Source organism: Solanum lycopersicum, chromosome 10 (assembly GCF_036512215.1).
Source record: "Solanum lycopersicum chromosome 10, SLM_r2.1".
NCBI classification, from domain to species: domain Eukaryota; kingdom Viridiplantae; phylum Streptophyta; class Magnoliopsida; order Solanales; family Solanaceae; genus Solanum; species Solanum lycopersicum.
This window is the reverse complement of record NC_090809.1, coordinates 35488174-35512817: the sequence shown is the minus strand read 5'-3', so window position 1 is coordinate 35512817 and position 24644 is coordinate 35488174. Positions and strand designations below refer to the sequence as shown.

Genomic DNA, 24644 nt, shown 5'->3' with positions numbered 1-24644 from the left:
TTTCTTTGTAGTGACCCTACCGCCGACCAACAAGCATCGAGGCTTGCTGGTCAGGCGTGCAGCAGTCATGGTTTATTTCTTGTAATGAACCACGGAGTTGATGCTAATCTCCTCTCTAGTGCCCATCGTAATATGGACAAGTTATTTAACATCCCTTTCTATGAAAGAAAAATGCTCAAAACAAAATCGGTGAACATTTTTGTTATGCCAGGAGCTTCACTAGAAGGTTTTCTTTAAAACTTCCTTGGAAAAAGACACTCTTTACGTTACTCTGATAAAGAAATCTCATCTCACATAGTTCAGGAGTATTCCAAAGGACATTGGGTGGATATTTTAAAAATCAGGTAAGCACAAGCGACTATCTTTGTCTTATCTTTTTCTATTTTTTCTTGTACTTTTCTTTTTGGTATGTTTCATAAAAATGTATTTTTTCCCCTTTTTTAGCATGACATGTTTAAGACCACTAAATTGCATGATATTCTTGTACATACATACATACATACATAAGTATATATATATATTATGCCTAAGATTATTTAATTCAAAAGTCTTTCTTTAATTTCTTTAATTTTATGACAAATCAAAATTTAACAAAAAAAATTGAAAAAAAGGAATATCTATTTTTCTATTATGTAAATGAATTGACCTTTTTTTCCCTTTAATTACAGATGAATGATTATCAAGACTATTTAAATTCAATGAGAAAACTTTCACTTAGGATCATGAAACTTCTTGGGATGAGCCTATGTGTACCGAAGAGCCACTTGAAAGTGTTTTTTTTAAGATAATGAATTCATAATGAGACTCAATTATGTCCAGTACCATAAACTCGAGATCACCTTATAAATAGGTCCTCACTATCATTCAACATCATTAACCATTCTCCATCAAGATTATGTTAGCGGACTTTAGGTTTTTGCTGAAAACGAATGGTACTCCTCCAGTAATATTTTAATGCTTTTGTAGTTAACCTAGGTGAGATATTTATGGTAAGCAAATTTACATACTACAAATATATAATAAGTTAATGTATTATGCATATGTATTACATACAAACAATATAAAAAAGCAATTAAAGAAATAATGCATTTTTTAGTGAAAAATATTATATGATCTTTCCACATGACGCACAATGATATAAATCATGTATTTTTAGACTTACAACTTAAATATAACATATTTTGGTGTTTTTCATTTTGCAGGGCTCATCAAATGGTAGATATAAAGTTCCTTGCATAGAGTAGTTGATAACAACGAGACTACTAGAAAAACACTTGCTTTATTTCTTTGTCCAAAACAAAGATAATGTGGTGAGTCCACAAACTCAATTGGTAGACTACAACAACCGTTGACTATATTTTATCACATGTATGACTCAGCTTGAGTTTACTCAAAAGCATCCCAGAGGTGATACAAACACTCTTCAAGCTTTCTCGATGTTGCTTCAAGAAAATAATATAGGAGCATAAGAGCTATGTTTGTTAGGTCCAATATTGAAGGCTTGGTAATCTTTTGTAGAAATGTGAAATCCTTGATTGAGAATTACAAAATTTCCTGTTGCAATAGTTCTATTAAGTTAGACACCATGTATTTTAATTTCTATTTCAGTTTCGTTCTAGTCTGCAAATACATGTCTTTTAATACTTAATAATATAAAGTTGTGGAATGCAATACATTATTTATCCTAAAATTTTCTTCCACTGTTATGTTCCCAAATTTATTTTCTTTAAAAAACTGATGGATGGGATCTAGAGCTATTTTTCTAAAGAAACTTTTAGGGAAAATATGGATTTCACAAATAGTTTTTCATGTATTACTTATGCAGTTTTTAGCAACTAATATTACCATTTATAGAGTAGTGAAAATGGAAAATCACTTGGAGTCCCTTGATCGTTAGGAAGAAAGACATTGAATAGGATTATGAAATTAATCTGTTACAAAATAATCCAACCATAACACAAATCAAGAGTAACATAGAAAATAAAATCATGAAGTCCACAACAAATGCAACTCTGTTTATTGTAGTCTTAACAAATTTTTTAAAGAGAATTATATTTCTCCCATCACTAAAATATATTTGAAATTATCTTTAAAAAGAATATATTGGAGGTGATGAATTCAAGTTTCAAAGAATAAAAAATATTCCAAGAATATCAAAGAATGTTTGGATTGATTTTTTGGTATTGATGAGAAAGTAAGATTTCAATGCACTAAATAAAAAAAAAGTTAAGAAATAAATTTAAACGCAATTTGCCAAAGGATGATTCATTAAATAAATTGACTTTATCAAAAACTCTAGAAACTCATTCTTTGGATGTGATCCGAAGAATCAACCTCCCCCTTTGATATTATAGAAGAGACATGTGATAACAACCGTATTGAGGAAACGAAGGTAAAGTTTTTTAATTCCATAGGAAAAGACATCAGTAGAAGCGGAGCTAGTAAAGGTACTGATGGAAAAGGTAGAGGTAAGAAGAGAGAGCGAGTCGGACAAGATCTAGATTGGTCTGTTTCACAACATAGTGAAGATGCTCAAGATTCTTCAATATGAGGAACATAAGTGAGAGAGATTTGGATGGATCCACAGATAAAATTTTCAAGAGAGATGATGTACATTATGATGATGATCTCATTTGGGAAATGATTTATCGAACAGTAGATCATACATTTATAATACAAGCAACTAAATGTTGAATTCATCGAAAAGTTGGGTTTAGTAAAATATCCAGAAAACCATTCTGTGGAAGTGATATTAAAGGTTTCCTTACGTGGAATGTGTTAATGCAAAAATCTTTAGACTCGAGGGCGGTTAAAAGTAATTGGGGGTCTAAAGAGAAATTTTAATTTACCGTCTAAAATATAAATAAACTTCATATACATATTTCTTTTTAAAAAAGAATTACACTATTTGGATGAAAAATATTAGATTAATATTGTTTTATCAGTTAATAGTTTTACATAAGATTTTATAAACTCAACGTTGAAAAACATCATTTAAGTGAGATAGTTATTATAAGTTTTGTTAACATAATGATAGATGTAATAAGTCGATAAATATTAAATAAAGACAAGAGTTAGAACCATAGAATTTGAGTTAAATAGTTGATGACTTGATATACCTAATTTTAATATTCTTAGCGTAATGCTTGAAACTAAAATTTAAAAGAAAAAAAAAGAATTTGTAATTCACTTTGTTCAACACGTTAAACTGTTAATTCTTATTTTTAACAAACTACAAAAGATATTAAATGGGAAAAAATAATTTATTTTCTTAAAAAAATATACTTTTATTATAAATAATTAATTTTTCTATAAAAATTTTAACACAATTTATTGTTATCAAGAATTTGAAGCCTCCAAAGGCAAATGCACTATTTTTTAAAGTGTAGAGCCGGCCTTGTAATGAGACTAAAACTACCTTACCGATATATTATTCTATGTTACATGTGATAACTAGTTCAAGAAAGAAAGGAAATCACAGGTGTCCATGTTCTTGGGAACAGCCATAAATATATACAAAGCCAGTAACAAATTATTATAGATAATAAGTTCAAAACAATTATTAATGAAATTTATACCTAACTTTATGTTTTTATGACTTAAGGGGTCCATTTTGATATGGAAGACCTTGCAAGAAACTGTTGTGGGCATATGTACCAGATTGATTTCCCTAAAGAGTGATACAAGATCCATAACACTTCCCCATCTACAAGAGGAAATTGGTTGTTGTTTTGTATTTTACATTATTATTCTGGCATTCCTTGATTTTTGTAAAAACAATAAAAAGTAGAAATTTTTATAAATCGTAAAACAATAGTCTTTTAGTTTTTTCAATTGAGTAAGTTGCATGTTTTTCTTACTTTTTCAAAGCTAAAAATAACAAAGTACTTATGTCATATGGTTTTATCTGATGATATATGACATATTTGATTTTTATTGATATTTAGTTTTGATTTTGAATCCCTTCTTACTGTAGCTTCATTATTTATTTCATAATTACTGATCTATATAGCCCAATTTCCTATGATTTGTGCACTAGATAGTTTGCCCATACATGTACTATTAATAAAGCATAATTGTATATGTACTCAAAAAAATAAAACATACCAACATGCACTGAAATTTTTATTATGCTTCATTTATGATGTAATAAAGTTTCAAATTTGTTTTTTTTAACTAGTAAAATTACACGTGCTTCGAGCAGGAATTTTGTATCATTGAATTTATAAAATAATACGTAAAAACCTATTTGTCATTAAAAGTAAAATATTATATTATCTTAATTATAAAATTACGTAGTAATAAACATTAATAATGTAAAGGAAGATGGAAATTATAACATCTTATCATTTATCCTTAATAAAATAAGAAAAATTAATGACTATAAAAATACATACGAGGATCTATGATATAAGAAATGGTGTGAGTGAGTAAATCAAAGGAGAAAAATGAACAAATATTTAATTGTGAATAACAAGAGGTTAAATTTTTTTTTTAAAAGAGAGGAAATCCTTCTATTTATAGTCAACATAGGAAAATGTGAAAAAATATTTATTATGTCTCATCGGAAAGGTTACAACTATTTGAAAGGTTTCAACGCTTCGAAGAGGTTACTACCTTTCACAAATGTCACAACTTTTCATAAATGTCGCAATTCTTCAACAAAGTCCTAAATTTTGTAAAAAAGTCACAATTCTTATTTTATAAAAGTCGCAACTCTTCATATAAGTTGCAAATTTCATAAATTTCACAACTTCTTATGAAAAGGGAATGATAATTATGTAAATAATTATATTAAACGAGAATTATGGTTTGTGGTTGCACCACGTAGGCGGGCAGAAGGTTTTTTTTATATAAATATATGGTTTTCAAACTTGTGTGCTTTCTATGTGAATACACCAATATGCATACCTATGTCTGAAACCAGATAACTTTAGATAAACATGTGCATGTTAATCATTAAAAGGCACAATATCTGATAATGATGTATAAGTCTCTCTTATTCCACAAAATAAGCTTACATGTTAGGCAAATTTAGTGGATTATGATATTAGAATGATATTTTTTTTATAAAAATCTTGTATCCGTCTAAGTTATTTTATCATACAAAATATATAGAAAGTTATCAATTTGTTGTCTTTAAAAATTTTGAATGTAGTGTTATATTGGGATATAGAAGTTTTTATTATAATTTGTTCATGATTGCTTTGTAGATATTTAAATTTTGCATAAGGACATCATGTGGAGATAGATTTAACATTTAACATTTAAACTAGATATGTTAAATCTTAAATTCTTAATGCTAATTTCATTGTATATTTGAAATTATGTGTTCATAATTAGATATTATTTTTACAGTTTTCATAGTTTTAGTTTATTTTCACGCATTTATGTATGTTTCATATAAAAAATATAGGGTTTAGCTGGACCTATAAAACATATGCACTATATGCCTCTAATAAAATGTCGTTGAAAATTATTTATCTTAAACTGCAACAAAGCAAGAAGATTTAGCTAGTCTCATCAAACAATGCCAACATCAGGAAAGGCAAATCAGTAGAACATCTAATGTTACTGTTGTCAAAAATTATATGCACAACGCATGCATGCCCGAATATTAATTCTAACACGACTAATAGATAAGTATATTGTTTATGCTAGAACACATACAATTATGTAATTACAGAAAAGCTTGCTGAAATTTAATTCAGAAATTAACTATTGAGGCCCGAGCAGATACATCCAAGTAAATCTATAAGTTAGACTAATCTTCCGTCCAACCAGCTTCCATGTCAGAAAGATATGCTCCACAAGATAGATAACAACTATATATATAGTGTACGATAATCCCAAATTCACATCTAAAGTCTATCAGTATTTAGGTGCGCAAGTATGAACAGAAACTTTGAAAAATTTTCTAGGTTAGTAGAATTGATGCTCATCTTGACCATTGACACTAACCTACAGTATAAATGTCTACGATTGTGTATTGTTAGTAACTCAACCAAAGATCGGGGTCATGTCCGAAGTGAGCTGTTTTGAGAAAATATAGTTAATCAAACATTTTATTCCAATTAGCCGGAGCTGAAGAGATTTGCGAATAAAAACATGCCATGAGAATTATAGGTGGTGATTGAATAAAGGTCTCATTAAAATTGCATACGATCATTTCAAAGAGGACACCTTTCTAAATCAATCAGACTAACTTGGAAAATTATAGGTGTATTCATGCAAGGATAAAAATAAAGTCATCACACAAGACATCAATACTAAATCCAAACAAGACAACAGACATTCACTAGTGTGCAATGATCATCACATGAGAAATCCACTTGATACATGATTTATCAGAACAAGATGCAAAGAGTTCACATATTGCCTATGTAAATTCATTTGGTCTCATTGTGTCGTACATTTGTCTTTGTTCAGTTGAAAGAACTATTCAAGTCGTCAGTATTGATCGAAATAGAGACATAAATTTAATGAGAATAGCTACATTCAAAACAACAGGTGGAATGAATTTTTCAAAAAAATAAAAATTCTGAAGAGTCAATATTTTTTGCAATAAAAAACATAAAGTAGCCATAAGCTCAATTGTCATGCCCCGAGCCTACACCCTGAATGTGTCCGGCACCCAATGACCATTGTTGGCTTGAGCGAAGCCTTGACATGCCTTAATTCACTCAGTGGATGAGTTAACTCAACAGTAAAACAAGTAGTCTTTATCATAAATAAATTACATTAAGGTCTTGGCCGAAATGACACTTAAGTCTCAAAATAGATTATCTAAATGCAAAATAACGAGAGACTAAAATCTGACTATCTGACTGACTATCTATCGATGAAGACTCTATAACACTATGATGAATGTTGGGACAGACACCACAACAATTTAATAAAGAAAAATACTGAAAAACATATAAAGGGATTCTCAAAGGTCTTAATCCTAAGACGATCCAGGCCAACTAGCATCAGTACATTAAATGCACGAGTATGAGTATTGGTATGCTAATAAATTTTAAAGTTTGAGAGTTAAGAACCTACCTTCGCTCTGTTTAATTCATAAAATACTAACTAAATATAAAGTAGTAAAGAACATGCCATATATATATATATATATATATATATATATATATATATATATATATATATATATTGAAACAACTTAGTTTCGTTAAAGATATTAAAATAACAAACTCAACTTTACTTTGAATGAAAGTAATATAGTTTCTTAGGGAGATTCTGTAACCGACAACTACCACGATGAGCCTAAATGGTGATACAACGTCTTGCCCACACTGCCAGAACTATTATATTCTTTGTCGTTGCATAGGATTTCTTAATTTAGTGGATTCACTAGCGTAAGTTACGTGATCATCTATAAGGTATGACACGTTAATACCCATTAGATCTAGATAGTTTTTATGATGACTTTAGTAAATATGAACTCTTATTCCCACGTTGGGGCTCAATACTACGCCCAAAATATACTTTATCTCATGCTTTTAAAATAGCTTCCTTTCTTTAGGTTGAGATAATTTGCTCAACAATAAGCTTTCAAAGCTCTCTAGGAATCAATGTTCCTTTTTCTTATTCAAAAACTCTTTGAAGGAAAGACTTCACTTTTCACTCTCTCTCTAACTTGAAACATTAGCCTTAAAACAAACTTAAAAAACTTAAATAAGACTCTCGGAAAATTTATTTTCACTTACTTCATAGCTTTAGACTTGACTTCTTTACTTCCTTGACTTTGACTATAATCTAATGTTTGTGGATGATTTCATAACGGTTAGATGTACTTTAAAGTGTTGGAACAACTAGGAAGTGTGTGTACATCATTTGGGAAGTAGTAACAAAAAATGGGGCAAAAATGTTGCTTACCACCATACATCTTTTCATATACTCTCCTTATTAAATGTGTATAAAGAACAAACTATTATTTTATCAAGATATAAAAAAAAATTAAAGGGTTGTGGTTTGCATCCCAAAAAGTTTGACACTACGACCACCAGCCCCTATGATGTTCTTTGATAGAATATTAGTTTGTGTCATAATTTTTACCATGATTAGGTCTCTCATTTTCTTTTTCAGTGTGCTCCTTCAATACCTTAAATGTTACAGGAGGGACCTATTCCTCGTGAGTATACCACACCTTACTGATGGTTGTCATGTCCTCAAGATAATGAGTTTCTACTACATTCATCCCCCAGCTAAGAATTTATCAGTGACTTATTTATTTACAAAATACAAACTCCTAAAAATGTAGTGAATGAGCACATAATCAGGCAAAAACAATGGGTTGGGCATTGTAGCACTAGCTTTTTTAACCTTAGCCTATTTTCTTGTAAAGGCTCTCCATTTAGGCGTTTAAAGCATTGAATGATATCCCAAATAGTCATCATCACCGGGGGGGGGGGGGAAATAGCATATTGAACAAAGTAACAAGCTCTTCCGGTGAAGTTATTGAATTTTGATGATACTGATGTCATCTTGGTGGACCGCCTTTCTACTATTAGTGTCATTTACACTCATATGAATGAAAGTTGAGGATCAGCAGCAGCAAGGGTACGTGACTCTGTTAGGATTAATCTGCCTGAGTTCTTAGGATTATAGACTAATGACGATCCTCGAAATTTTTAGATGTTATCAAGAAGATCTTTGAGGTAATCAATGTCAATGGGAATGATCGGGTTGAATTAGCATCATGCCAGTTTAAAGATATGGCTCATATCTTGTACACTCGGTAGAAGGAGAATGGGGATGCAAATGCAGCTCTTATCACTTGGGATTGTTTTAGTGAGAGTTTTCTCCAAGGTTTTTCCCAATAAAGTTAAGAGAAGCAAATACTCACGAATTCATAAACATGAGTCAGGGTAACATGACAGTCGTAGAGTATGGTCCGAAGTTTAACCAACTCTCCAGGTATGCTCCTTACATGGTTGCTAAATCCAGGGTTCAGATGAATAAGTTCTTGTATGTTGTATCGGATTTGGTGAAAACTTAATGCAAAAATACTTTGTTACTTTGAGATATGAATATCTCTAGGATTATGACTCATGCTCAGCAGTTGAGGGTGATAATCTTAGGGAACATGATAAGGAGAATAAAAAAGCTAGGACTCGGAAGCATGACTATTCTTAACAAAAAAAGGGTGGTAGAAATTGCATGTAGAGTTGGCCGAAGTTTTCAGCTCCAACCTATTGATAAGCTAGTGTTCCGTCCTCCAAGAATAGCTACAACGAGGAGGGTAGAGCACTAGTCTCTTAGTCTCAGGAAGTCTTTCAGACACCATGAGTTACCTCACTTACCCTAAGTGTGGTAACAACCACCCAGGGGGGTGCCTTGCAAGAAAGGAAGGGTGTTTTGGGTATGGTCAGTCTGGTCACAACTTGAGGGATTTTTCTTCTAGACAGGGTCAAGGAGGTGACAATGGAAATGCTCAGTTTACAAAGTCAGCAACACCATCAAGTCGCCCAACTTAGCAGGGCAACTCATTTGGTACAGGTGACGGTCATCTCCAGAATAGGTTGTATGTTCTTCAGGATCGCCATGATCAAGAAGGTTCTCTTTATATAGTCATTGGTACGTTACGAGTATTTGACATTGATGTTTATGCATTGTTAGATCTAGGGGCTACTATTTCTTTAATAACTCCTTACGTAGCTGTTCAATTAAATGTCAGTTTAGAAGCTCTCTATGAACCTTTCTCAGACTCTACTCCAGTCGGTGACCCAGTTATAGATAGATGGGTATACAAAATTTGCCCTGTCGTAGTCTGTTAGAAAGTCACCTCAACAGATCTTGTAGAGTTAGAAAATGGTAGACTTTGATTTCATTATAGATATTGATTGGTTACAATCATGTAATTCCTCAGTCAATTTTAGAACTAGGATTGTTCATTTTCAGTTTTCAGACGAACCAATCTTAGAATAGGAGGGTAGTATCTTATATCCTATGGGTCAATTTATTTCTTACCTTAAGGATTTAAAGATGATCTCTAAGGGTTATCTATATCATCTTGTTTGGGTTAAGGATTCTAGCACTGAAGACAGGACTCTTCAATCAGCAATAGTAGTTTGTGAGTCTCGAGAAGTGTTTCCAGAAGATCTTCCTAGAGTCCCTCCCAAAAGGGAAATTTACTTTGGAATTGATATCCTTCCAGATACCTAGACTATTTCTATTTCTCCTTATAGAGTCGATCCACAGAGCTTGATCAATTGAAAGAGCAGTTGAAAGACCTTCTATATAAGGGCTTCATAAAACCCAGTATTTCACCATGGGGTGCACCAGTGTTGTTCGTAAAAAAGAAAGATGGTTCTCTTACAATGTGCATTGACTATAGACAGTTGAATAAGGTCACAGTCAACAATAAGTATCCCATCCCCAGGATTGATGACTTGTTTGACCAACTTTAGTGTGCTAGCCATTTTTGAAATATAGACCTTAGATCGGGTTATCATCTACTCAGAGTCACAAATAATAATATTTTGAAAACAACCTTCAGAACTTGGTATGGTCATTATGAATTTGTAGATATATGTCATTTGGACTAACAAATGCTCCTGCAACTTTTATTGATTTGACAAACGGACTGTTCAAAAAGTACTTGGACTTGTTTGTTATCGTCATTATTGATGATATCCACATTTGCTCTACAAGTGAGGATGAACATGCAAGTCATTTGAGAGTTGTTATGAATACTCTCAAAAATTGCCAGTTATTCGCTAAGATTAATAAACATGAGCTCTGCTTGCGATTTTTTTCTTTTCTTTGTCATATTGTATCTAGCAAAGGGATCCGAGTGGATTCGCAGAAGACAAAGGAATGAAACAATGGCCCGGACCTACCTCTCCAACACTCAGATGATTGTGAGAAAAGCTTCGCAGAATTGAAAACTAGATTGACTACATCTTCTGTCTTGACTATACCAGAGGGATCAAATTGTTATGTGATCAATTATGATGTATCCAGAGATGGCCTTGGTTGTATGTTGATGCAATGAGATAATGTTATATGTTATGCTTCTAGACAAATTAAGGTGCTTGAGAAGAAATATTCAATTCAAGACCTCTAACTTCCAACAGTGGTGTTTGCATTAAAAATCTTGAGACACTACTTGTATGTTGTTCCTGTAGATGTGTTCACTGACCATAAGTGTCTTCAATATGTCTTCACCCAGAAGGAGTTAAATCTTCGCCCGAGGAGATTACTTGAGTTCCTTTAGGATTATGATATGAGTGTGCATTACAATCCTGGTAAATCGAATTTAATTGCATATGATCTTTGTAGTTTATCTATGGGTAGTGTATCCCACGTTGAGGAAAAAAGGAAGGAGCTAGTGAAGGATGTTCACAGGCTTGCTCGCTTGGGAGATCACCTTATGAGCATATCAGACAGTTGTGTAACAGTTCAGAATTAGACAAAATCATCTTTGTTAGTGAGGTTATGGAAAAGAAGGACACTGATCCAATCTTGCTTGAACTTAAGGGTGCAGTCTAAAATCAGAAAGTGAAGTTTTTCTCCCAAGGGGGTGATGGTGTACTTCGCTACCGGGGTAGATTGTGTGTTCCTGATGTGGGAGAGTTTAGACAGCATATCCTTGCATAATCCCATAACTCTGGGTATTCTATTCATCCATATGTCACTAAGATGTACCGCGATGTGCGAGAAGTCTATTGGTGGAATTGAATGAAAATGGATATATCAGACTTTGTTAGTAAGTGCCCTAATTGCCAGCAAGTCAAGGTAGAACATCAGAAACAAGGAGGTATGACTCAAGAGATCGACATTCCTACTTGGAAGTGGGAAGTGATCAATATGGAATTCATCACAGGGTTACCGCGTACTCACAGACACCATGACTCCATTTGGGTGATAGTTGATAGGATGACTAAATCTGCTCACGTTTTGGAGGTCAAAACTACAGATTTGGCAGAAGAATATGACATGTTTTACATTAATGAGATTCTGAGGTTACATGGGTTTCATTTGTCTATTATTTCATATAGAGGTCCTCAGTGTACCTCTCATTTGTGGAAGTCTTTTAAGAAGGGTCTTGGTACCCAAGTTAATCTTAGGAAAACATTTCATCCGCAGACAAATAGATAGGAAGAGCATACCATTAAGACCCTTGAGAATATGTTAAGGTCTTGTGTGATCGATTTCAAAGGTACTTGAGATGATCACATTCCTCTTATTGAGTTCAACTACAATAATAGCTACCATTAGAAAATTAAGATGTCCCCTTATCAAGCTTTATATTGGCGTAGATGTCTATCTCCTGTTTGTAGGTTTAACGTAGGTGAAACAACTCTGATAAGGCCATAATAAGTCCTTTATGCTATGGAGAAAGTGCAACTCATTAGATATAGACTTAAGACAACCAAAGGTCGTCAGAAATCTTATGCAGATGTAAGGAGAAGGGAACTAAAGTTCCAAGTTGATGATTGGGTTTTTCTAAAACTCTCACTTATGGAAGGGGTAATGAGATTTTGAAATAAAGCGATGCTCAGTAATAGACATGTATGCCCTTACAATATCTTGAAAAGGGTTGGCAATGTGGCATATGAGTTAGAGTAGCAAGAAGAATTAGCAGCAGTCCATCCAGTCTTCCACATCTAACACTTGAAAAAATGTGTGGGTGATCCAGCCTCTATAGTGCTATTAAAGAGTATGGCAGTGAATGATAATATTTCTTATAAGGATGTACAAGTTGAGATTCTTGACTGTCATATTAGAAGGTTGAGAATTCAAGGTTTTGTGGAGGATTCAGTCCGTAGAGGGAGCTACTTGGGAAGAAAAAGTTGCAAGGAAAACCAAGTATCCTGACCTCTTTCATTCCGATTCTACTATAGGTTAAGGTGTTTCTATTCAGTTTTCAAGTCATTCATGGTGAATTCAGTCTTAGAAGCATGTTCTCTCATTTTATACTTGCATTTTCAGTGTTTTTGCATCTTCTAGGAACTCAATTTAGTCAGAAACTAAGTTCTAAGTGTTTAGTAGTAGGGTTTGTATCTTTCTCCCTCTATTCCATCTAGTTTAGTCTTCATTCGAGGATGAATGTTCCCATGGAGGACATAATGTAACACCTGAATAGAAAACAGACAAAAAACCAACTTTTCATAAAAATCTGGAGGTGCAACCAACAAGGCCATCGACAGATCGTTAACTGACACCACGGTAAGTCCTTCCATCCGTCAATGGGGTCAAAAACCCCAAAAATCTCAGCCAAGGAAATTTGGTTAAGTCATGATCGACGGACAGATCTACGGTACGTAGGTCAGACTACGGTCCGTAGTTCATGGTTGTCGATTGACACCCAATTCAACCACCTTCTGACAAGAGCTTCGGATGACCAGCTCGGTCCATAGTTTTGTCCGTAGTTGTGAATTAGCAGACAATTAAGGCAGAAATGCAGTTGGGTCATCTTCAAATGGTCATAACTCTTAGCACAAAATGAATTAGTTGTCTCATTAGTTACCCACAGATAGTTAAATGAATTATCTTTCCATAGCCATTTACCGTGTTAAAATAAGACCTCCGAGTAAAATATTATTCTTGGATTAGTAAAGGCCTGTCGAACAGACCCAACCTACGGACCAAATGACGGATCGTCGATTGAATAACGGACCGCCGGTCTGGTCATTGTTTGGTCCAACAGCAACTAACCCAGGGGTCTTTTGGTCCTTTTACACTTTTTATAAACCCTAAGATACGTCACTTTGACCCTAAATCATCATATTTTAGTAAGTTTAAGCCTTTAGACATAATAAGAGCTTACCGATGTCAAAATCATAAATCAAAAGTTAGAAAAACAGAAGCAAGAGAGTAGAAAAAGCTCAAGAACCCTATTTTAATAACACAACAAGTTTCAAGCAATCCCAACACAAAACATAAGTGACTTTCCGTGAATTTCATCACCATGTATATGAGATTTTACTAATGGGTTCCTTTCACCCATTGGGTCCCTAGTTTACCTCCAGTTCTTGATTCTCTTGTAATGATTAAACCTATGGTTACTAGAACATTGATAGAATTTATTAAGTATATGTTCTAAATAAGATTATAATGTTATTACTCAGATTATCGCATGAATTTCAGAACCCTAGCTTTGTATTACTTTAGTTCTTGAATTACACATTCTAGGTTTGATATTTTGGTTATGCAGTTATATATGCTTCAGTTTTTAATGCATCATTATCAAATTAAATGTTGCATTCTCAGTTCGTACGTCAGTTTTAAGCTATCCAGTATTTACAGAAATTTATACATAACTCAATGGGTGTAGGATAATACCGAGTAGGACTAGGGTTCAGCCTACGTAATTAGTCCCAGAACTACTAGCCAAGTAGATTGTACGTCCCCTATGTGGTCATCAGTTTAGTGATCATGCTAGCGTGTCTTTATACCTATGGCAAGGTGTATTGGGTCCTCTCGATATGGCGTATACATCGGACATCACAGTTAGCTCATGTGGTTTTAGTATCTGTTATTCGTTGCATTGACCATTTATCAGTATATTCAGTATTCAGTTTCAATATGTTATAAATTGGTCATTGCATCTAGTCAGCTCATAATTAAGTATATCATTTTCGAATTGTTATACTTGTTTTTGTTCTTGTTGAGTTATGTTTTATTTCAACATTATTATATCCTACATGCTCAGTACCTTTCAAGTACTGACATATACGTGTGCTATATCTTCTCGTGATGTAGCTTCAGGTTCTCAGCATCTAGATCACGCATCGATCGATTTCTCGATCTCAAGTTCATCAGATTCAGTGGTGAGTCCTCATTATCCGAGGAGAACTGTCATGAGTTTGATTTTTGTCTTTTAGTCATTTAGTTTCAGTTTTTGCTAGATTTAGCTGGGCTTGTCCCAGTAATTCTAGTGCATTTTGGAGGCTATTTTAAGACATAGTTAGTTTTAGTTTTGTGTTGAGTTGGTATCTTCATTGTATTTAACTCATCAGTCTTCATATTATATTATTTTAGCATATAGCTATTCCCCATCTATTCATTATTAATTATTATTTTGATTCTGCATCAATTTATTATCTTTTATATGCCGATGATCATGCCAGCAGGGTTAGCTTGGGATCACTTGTTATTCTAGGTTCCGTATCCGCATCTCTGGCGTAGCTCGGGGCGTGACATGGAAACACCAATAAAATACATATAGCCTATCCTCAAGCAATAACAACCAATAATTTCAACACATATTTGCAAAATCACACTGCAAGAATGAGGATTCTTAGCCACACATCAAGCAATAAACAAAATATACCTTAAATGATAATGAAATCAGATAATTATAAGAAATTAAACCTTAATATGAGCAAAGAAAAAAAATAACACCCAGTTCATACTTAAGGAAAACGAAAGCCTTCTTTCTTCAAGTCTCCAACAAAACCCTCTCCAAACTTGAGAGAAAATACAAAAACTTAAGTTCTTAAATGTTAAAAATAATAGGAATGTTTGGACTCTAAAAATAACACCTACAACTTGTATTTATATCTTTTAGATTAAGTGCTGGGGCGGACCATACGGCGAGGTAAGTCGCGATTGCTGAGTGATTCTGCGATTCGCCCTTCTTCTAGTTCATTACCTTTTATACTTTGCCTTCAGCATGTGTATATTGTTTATCATTGGTTCGTAAATATTTGCTTCTCGTAAATGATCTGGATAACGCTGACTGCTCCTTTCATCACCTCTTGATCCACTTTCTTTAGGGATTAACATACTTGAACAAAAGGCGTAGTACTTCCCTTCAGCGATTCGCCAAGTGTCACTAGGGAAGCTCAGGTTCAGCTTTTACCTTCTTTTCATCCTTTTTGTTGCTTTTTGCATGTAAGTGTCCATGCTTTTTCTAAAACATCAAATATCTCAAAATTAAAGAGTTTTCATGATACATTCAAACAAAATAAGCATTTGTGGACACTATTTTCATTGAAATAAAGCCCAAAATGAGCAATATTTGGACTGATTAAGAATACCTAATTATAGAGATTTGTTAACAATCCAAAAAGAAGAACAAAGCGCAATTTATTTTCTTCTACCATAAAAATATACAATTGTTTTCTTTTGAAAAGAAAACTCATACTACTCTCCTCTTTTCTCCTTTGAAATAAGATTTTGAGTTCTGCTTAAATATGAACACTATAGGGACCACATAATTGACTAGGTGCTTCCTATTGTGGAATGATTCCAAAGAATTTATTATAATACTCCTTACCATAATTAATTAAAAATTATTCCACTAAAAATTCGTAATTGAACTCCTCTATTTATATTTAAAATTCCCTATTAAACACTTTTATACTTCTCCAGGTAAATATTATTGATACTTATCAATAAATTAAATTACTAACAAATTTAGTTTAGTGATTAATTTCCTTTAGAGCAGTACTTAACTTATTTATTGTGTCGCTTTCATAAATCCACTTTCAAGATTTGACACGATGAAAACATAAAAGCTTCTCAAAATGACATATCAATCGATCTCTATGAAGAGACATAGATTCCATCAACTAACTTATTATTTCACCAATATATATTATTATAATCCAATCAAGCAAGCATGTTGACCAATCTCGCGATCTACGATTTTACTATATCAGAAGATAATTAATAAATACAAGTCATAATAGTGATAACAAGTTTAAGAATATAGGTACATTTGATAGTTTAGAGAATATGATTTTTCGCATTCAATCTAAAAGAAGAATTTCTATTCAGTCTTAGGCAATATATATAAAATGCACTAGAACATGAAGTTGCAACTATATAGTTCCGATAATCAAGATAAATTACAATAGATCATGTGCTACGATCGTACTGATGTTCAATTTCTATCGTAATTGTTACCAAAAAATATTGTAATTAAGAACCGTCATTTAATCATCTATATAAAAGCTAAAACTCTACACACTAAATCATCTACTTTATAAGTAACCAAGTAACATTAACAATTATATGATCTATTAAAATCGAATATATATTTATTATATAATGAATATATAAGTTAAGATATGGGTAAGAGTATATATCCCAATAATCTCTCACTTAGACTTTTAACCATCAAACTATTATAATGTTTATTAGAATATACCCTTTCTATCTCCACTAAGATATTTCCTGCTTAAAATTATTAGTATACTATGTGTAAATACATTATTGATAGTATGTACCCAAAAAAACTCTCACTTAGACTCTAAAATATATATTTACAACTTTTACACGCATTCATCTAGGTCTTATCGAAATAAATTTATCAAGCAATTTTCTCATGCATTTTTTCTAGTAGTTCTTCGTTGTTAAAATTTATTTTCACTAAATGTTGAGAGACCTTTTGATGAAACCCTCCAAGAGTGTACGTCATTTCAGGAGTGCTATTATCAAAGTTATCTCAAGCATAAAAACAAATCAATCTTCTTTATAATCCTCCTACTACGAGTAAGTACTACTACATTTTCACTCTTTGAAGTTATTGAGTCTTAGTATTTTCTTCTATATCTTTCGATATTGAAATATTAACAAATTTTAATGTAGTTATCATTTGCCCAACATCACTCCCACTATTTGAGGTAGTTGTTTTCTTATGTTATGCAAGGCTTCTACCCCTACTTAAATGCACTGGAACATGAGTTATGACATACTAATTAGATGTTCTTGAGTGTTGTAATTTAATATTCACTTATTTGTTATTTCATTGTTCAATTTTTATCAAACTACTTTACTTCTAGGAATATTGTTTATAAAATGATTCATTTCGAGAATTCTGATTGTTCTATTAACAATTGCCTTATACTTTATGATACTATAATAAACCCTCTTTTATTCATTAGGATATCCAATTAGCATACTCATTCTGTTCTTAATTCAAATTCTCTTAATCTCCCACTCAACACACGTGTTGGACAATCTGATTATTCAACAAGTCACATATTAGACTTGTGTCAAATCTTTAGTTGATAAAGATACTAATTTGAAATAAATTTATTTGAAGATGCGATATGTAGTTATTAGAACATGTAACAAAAAAACTAATAATAAGTCAATAATTAATGTTTTCATTTTATAAGAGTCTGCTTCATTTATCTTCTACACCAATCTATTATAGAGTGTCTGATCCGGACAATTAAAATACAATTATTCTATAAGGTAAGTGACTCATGAGCTTTACAGATAGGTTACGTAACTACAATAAGATTGCAGTGACTTTATATAATTAACATGATGTTATTTTCATGTATCTTGAATATTTTGAGTTTATAAAGGCATTAGGACATAAAAAACATAAAAAAAAATCATTTAATGAGCAATCATTTTGAATATTCATGATACTCAAATTCACCTCTTGCTCAAATGGTCATTTATTGCACAAATTCTAGTAGATTAATTATAACGTATTGCTACCTCTTTTTCCTTTTTAAGAGAAAAGGTCTCTTTGTCATTTTCCTTATAAATAAAATCGCATGTTAGTAGTGAATTTACTTTAAATTAACCTTTATTTTCATCAATTAACAACCCTCAATATTTTATTAATCATAAATGATTTAGATGCTAATATACATATAAGTTTTCGTTAATTTAAAAGTTATTTTATCTTATTAGACAAATTATTATAATTCAATTCATTAGATATAAAAAGAATTAAGAAAGACTCATCAATAGACAACAAGAAATTAAATATTCATCAAACTAAATGATTTAAGAGTTACAAGAGAATATATTAAATACTCATCGTTTCTCTAGTTAGATATTGAAAAAATTCCTTACAACATAAGGTAAATTTATAATGCATTCTTTCAATTCATATATGTATTATACCCAAAAAAAATAAAGTGCTAGTAAGTGGGTGCATAATGTGTATTGAGAATATGAGATATTTTAACGACTTGGTTTCGTGGCTATAGAAATGTCAATGGGGAAAAATTGGGGCTGGAAAAACATTTTGTACTACTTGGATATTCTCAACCTTTTCTAGATTTGGAGAAAACATCAGTCATCAAGGTGTAGGAAAATATTGTAGCAATCAGGTCAGTAAATAGGAATTTCATTACATATTTTTGTTAGGATACTCGATATAGGATCCACATGACTTTAAATAAATAAATTTTGATAACTAGACCTTCGGAATTCGACCGTAGCATGAAGGGTAGGCATTGTGGGTTAAGATTATGTTGTGAAAGGAAGAAATTGAAAATCCTTAGAAGGTCAATGCCTCGCTCTTGCATCACTACTCTTGCTGCAACAGTCACGCCGCTACAACGGGATGGGTACAGCTGCAGTGGACGATGCCGAGATTAAACTATACGTTTTTTTAGAATTTTCACGATAGAGCTCACTGGTTCAAAAAGTGTCGTTGAAAGGGGATTTGTGCTGCTGCAGTGATGCCTCTAGAGCGGTAAAGGCGCTTCTATAGCGAGATGACAGGTTTTTAAATCGTAAATAAAACCGTTAGACGATCTTAATTTTTTTTCTTGACTTTTTGAGTTAACAGAAAACCTTTGGGATATTCCGACTCGTATTCCACCATTCTTGAAGCTAGAGATAAGTTTTTCACCCACCGAATTCGTTTTTCGATCTATAGAACGTTATAGAACGAGTCAATATTAATGGGGAATGATTTCTTAAAGAATTCTGTCGTGGAATTAACCTTAAATAGACTAGTTGGGGTCATGAGGCTGAACTAGGGTTCATAGTTTTTAGTATTTAGGGAATTTAGTGTTTCTCTATGGACTCTTGTAGATAAATTGTTGTTTCTGGACGACAAACATGTGAAACAAATTCGAAAAGGGAAGGATAAAGTTGTATTGGTTTTCAATCATATTTTGAGGTAGGTGAAGGTTGTGATTCTATGATTGTCATGTACACTAATTTTGCTTCGTTATAATACTTGTATATGTATGAATGTTACAATATTGATTGTTTGATGTTTAAATAAAATATAGAAATATCAAAAGCATGAAATCGTGATTGAATGGGTGATGTTGAAGTGTTATTGTGATGTGTGATTGGGATCGGTTGCCACTTTCTTGCACACTAACATGGATTGGATTGTTGTGTTCCGACATGCTAAATGTGATCGGTTGCCACTATCAGAAATTAAAATTAGATTCGATTATCCCGTTCCAGCATGCTTACAGTTTGACTTTGGTTTTAATGAGATTACCAACTATGTTATGAAGCATGTGAATTGTGATGTTGATTCCTATAATAGTGTTGAATATGTTGATGTTTCTACATATGTTATAATGTTGGAATTGCTTGCTAATGTTATACAAATTGGATAGCCTCGTGATCATACTAGTACACAATAGTTCTGTACTGATTTTGTACTTGGCTTTATTTTTTTTAGTGCACTGCATTTTCAAAAGACAATTCAAAGAACTCCCTTAGGAGATCGGTGATCGCTACAAGTTGAAGGATAAGACACATTGTTCGTGCTGCCATGAAATTCTCTTTAGACTATTGCCACAATTCTTGGATCTAGACCTTGTTTTAGTTAGTTAGATAGTTCAATAGAATTATTGTTAGATTTTGTTCTACTTTCTCGTTTTGGTACATTGACTTTCAGAATTTGAATTTATTTTACGCATGTTGTAGCTTATTTAACTTGCTTTCATAATTTGAATTCATTTTTAGATTATTCGATTTAATTTGATGGTAGTAGTGGTTCTTCGACAAGAAGGTTAGGGTGGATATCAATCACGACGAGTTGGGTCGTTTATGATATAATACATTAAATAGATCAGAATATTTAAAAAATCCTAAATAATGAAATTTTTGACTTGTTATGCATATACATTCATGCATGTTGAATTGTCAATCGGTATGGTTGGAGAAGTACTCATGCAATAGAGATGTACAAGAGCAATTATTCACTTCATACAGTTACACACACATAACTCTTATGGAGGGTCTACTGTTTGCTTAAGTCAAGTGAAAATTGTAACGCCCCATAACGAACTAAGGTGAACTCTTGTGTGATGTTTGGTTAAGTTTAGAGGTCTAACGTCCGAGAACGTCCATAACGATTGAAAGGTGTGCCTTAGACAGTGCTTGTTTGTGTTGATGTGTTTGAGTGAGTTTTAGGTGTTCGTTTTGCTTGAAACTTGCATGAGATGTGTCTAAGACCTAGAAGAATTAGTTTGGGGGTTTAACGTCCGTGTTTAAACCCATATATGACCCCCAAGAGGCCCTGCATTGTGAGCCTAAGACTTGGACAAAACTGCAAAAAAGCAGTGCCCTTCGTCGAGCCAATTGACGGCCTGTAGACAAGGATACAACCCGTCAACCTGGTCCGTCGATTGGGGCATTAAAACCTTTAAATTTTATATATTAATTACCAACCAAAGACACCCCATCGACGGAGCGTTGGTTGACAAACGGCCATTCGTTTGAGGTTCGTGAAGGCTGCCTGCAAAAGCTGTTAAGTGGCTGCTTTGGCTTGGGGTGTTTGGTAAATTCACCCAAGTCTTTTAAGGACCTTGGACATTTATTTTAGGGTAATTTATGTATATATTAAATTATTCTAAACCCTAAGACCTCAGTTTAGACCCCTCTTCCTGAAACCCAAAACCCCTCTGTCTAAGAAGACTCTCTCAAGTCTCCATGGAAGCTAGAAGTCAAGAAATGCTAGGAGTGCTGTTGATGGTTGTTTCTTCATAAAACAAATCACTGGTATTTTTTAAATGTGAGGTATGGCATCCATCATTGAACTCTCTTCCATTGAAGGAGTTTGTTCTAATGAATTTTCAATACGAGTTTTCAACCCCAGTTTCTCTATGTTCAAATCTAAGTATGGATCTTGCATGAAAACATTTCTAATGACTCAATGATGGTATTAATAATGTTGGTTTATGATTCTAAGTTCAAAATTTCAATGAAATCATGTTAAATCTTGTAATCTAATGTTTGTTTAAGATATGGGTTAAATGAGCATGAATTGGTAGTCTTGAGGTTCGGTTTCATATTGTTGGTATTGTTGTTTAGCTACTGCCCAAAGGGATTTATTATGGTGAAATATTGATAAAAAGGTTGTAGGTGATGAAATCTTTGAATAAACGCTAAGTTTGTTATGTGGTTTTGTTTCAATTTCGAAATGTTTTTGAATGGTATGGTCCACCTTCTTGGTGTCGGTGTATATACGAAATGTATGAATGTAAAGTTACTAGTTTATTGTGAATGAGGTTATTAAGGCTTGTTATGTAATGTAAGATGAAAAATATTCTATTCTTTTTAAATTTTCCTTATGAAGTAATTAAGTAAAGCAGACTAGGGCGTATGCTTGAATGATGTTATTCTTCTTTAGTGTTTTATGAAACTTGTTATGAGAAGTAGTTATGAATTATGTATAAAGGACTTATATGATTATGTGAACAATTAAAGATGTATGATGTGATGAATGAAGGTCTAAGCATGCATAGGAGTTAAATGTAAATGAAGTGAAGCTTATGTGCAAGGTGTGCTCACATGTACACACACTCAAACTTCAACGAATGAATGAAGCTAAGTTAAATCCTAAAGGGGAGTTATGGGGTGAACACTCTTTGTGAGTTGAGATAAAGTGTTTAGTAGACACCCCACTACATACCATGAGCTTTCCAAGAGAGACTAGAGGATGAATGCCCTTCGTAAATTGAAATGTTGTGTTCACTAATCATCGTTAACCTATAGTTTAAGATGTTTAGAATCCGTGGGGGTTATGTCTAGTACCAAGATTATATGAAGAAGAGGTTGTTACACTTCGTGAGTTGAGATGTTGTATTCCAATGTAGCTCTTGAGATGAGTACTCCACGTGAGTAGACAATGAGTACTTAGTAGCAATCTCCTTATCCCTTAACTATGCGTTCGCATAGGTGTAGCTATTGGTAAATCCATGTAAATGCTAAAAATAATGACCTTGCTCTAGTAAAGTGAGGATCCCACATCCGACATGTGTTAATGTCGAGATTCCATTTCTAGATCTCATGTTATATGTCGGTTAAGCTAACCCTCCACAAAAGAATTGATTGAACTAAGACTTCTAAAGGAACGTACTACTTAGTAGGTGGTGGTATAGGACCCTATTTACTCATTTCATAAGGTAGGACCTTCCGAAAGGGAAGACTTGGTGCCAAACCTTCTAATACAGTGCACTACATAGGGTAGGTGGTGGTATGGGATGAGATCTACTCATGCACTTAGTTGTCAGTCTGAAAGGGAAGACTTTGGTGGTTTGTTAGGTGTCTTTTAATTCCATGTGATTAATTGAGGGGATTGTTTCTTCCGAGTAGGGTAAGCCGTAAGGGGTAGTCTTGAGGATTGCTTTGGTGTGTATCGAAGGAGGCATATGCATACTTCCTTCATAGCTTACCTTAGTGAGTCTTAGGATAATCCCGAGGTAGGAAAACTCTTACGGAAAATAAGTTCACTTTCTCTTTCTCTTGGCCTTCGAAGTCTACTCATTTAGAATAGGAATTCATTGCAAATGCTTTAAATGATTCATTGTGGTGGTTCATAATAGTTAACTGTAATGGAATTTTTAATTCACTGTATATTTTGAGAAGTTACTATAAATGACTCTTTTTGGTTGAAATTTATTGAGTTTTTGTCTTCGTGTTAAATAATGGTTCTCAAGTTGATTTGCTTCTAAATTCATTAATGTTTTACTTAATTTGGCATGAAATGTTATTTTACTACAATGTCCTTTTTTCACATGTTTTTGCATATGTCATACATAGTACATTCTTTGTACCAACCCCATACTTTTATATACAATAGGTGTGTAGGTTGGAAGCATTTTGAAGGTTGATGTCTAGAAGGTGAAGCTTGGAAAAGTTCCTCTCAAGACAAAGTATTGTCCTCACATATTCGTGGGCATCGTCCGTTTCTTAATTTCTTTGCTAAAGAATTATTATGTATTTCTTCCAAATGTATAGGGTCGTGTCCCTAATTTATTTATGTCGTGTCTTTATGTTTTGCTTGTGACGATGAGATGTCTTAAATATTTATGAAAGACTACCTTTTTTATTTAAATTGTTCGTTAAAAGTTCTAGTTCGCACTACTTTTCATGTATTACGTAATAAATGATAGTTGAAGGGCTTGTACAAGTCACCAAAGAGTCAACTATGCCCTCTCCTGAAACAAGGGTTCCTTCTAACTCCTAGGGGGTACTTTTGGATCGTGAAAAAAATCCTCTAGTTCAATTTACCCAAACATATATTATTCGTTTTAGGAAATTTAATAGATATTATTAAAATAAGATGGCTAAGCACATATGACGTGCATTAATTTCATCGGACAGGGAAGACAGTCTAAGCCACCACTTAAAATTAATTCTTCAGTGCTATCAATCATGGTAATCAATGGAGGGGCCCAAATAACAAAATATGACTAAAAACTCATAGAAGAATCCAAAGAAGTAATATTTCTTAATACTTAGATAAATCAGAGTGCACTTTTTTAAAACTCCAAAACTATAATCAATTTGTTGGAAGATTATTATTTGTCCAAAATAGAATGTAAGATTTTTCATTCACTTATTCCTATCACATATTATCATTTGTGAAATATATATACTGATCAAACAAAAAAAATTTAAAAACTATTTACAGTATCTTAGTATTATTTTCTAAAAATCAACATATTTATGAA

General features: G+C 32.8%; 1 pseudogene; it reads left to right on the top strand.

The window, feature by feature from the left end:
* The window catches only part of LOC101257221 (gibberellin 20 oxidase 1-like), an 87795-nt pseudogene that overhangs the window by 3461 nt on the left and 59690 nt on the right, over positions 1–24644 (top strand).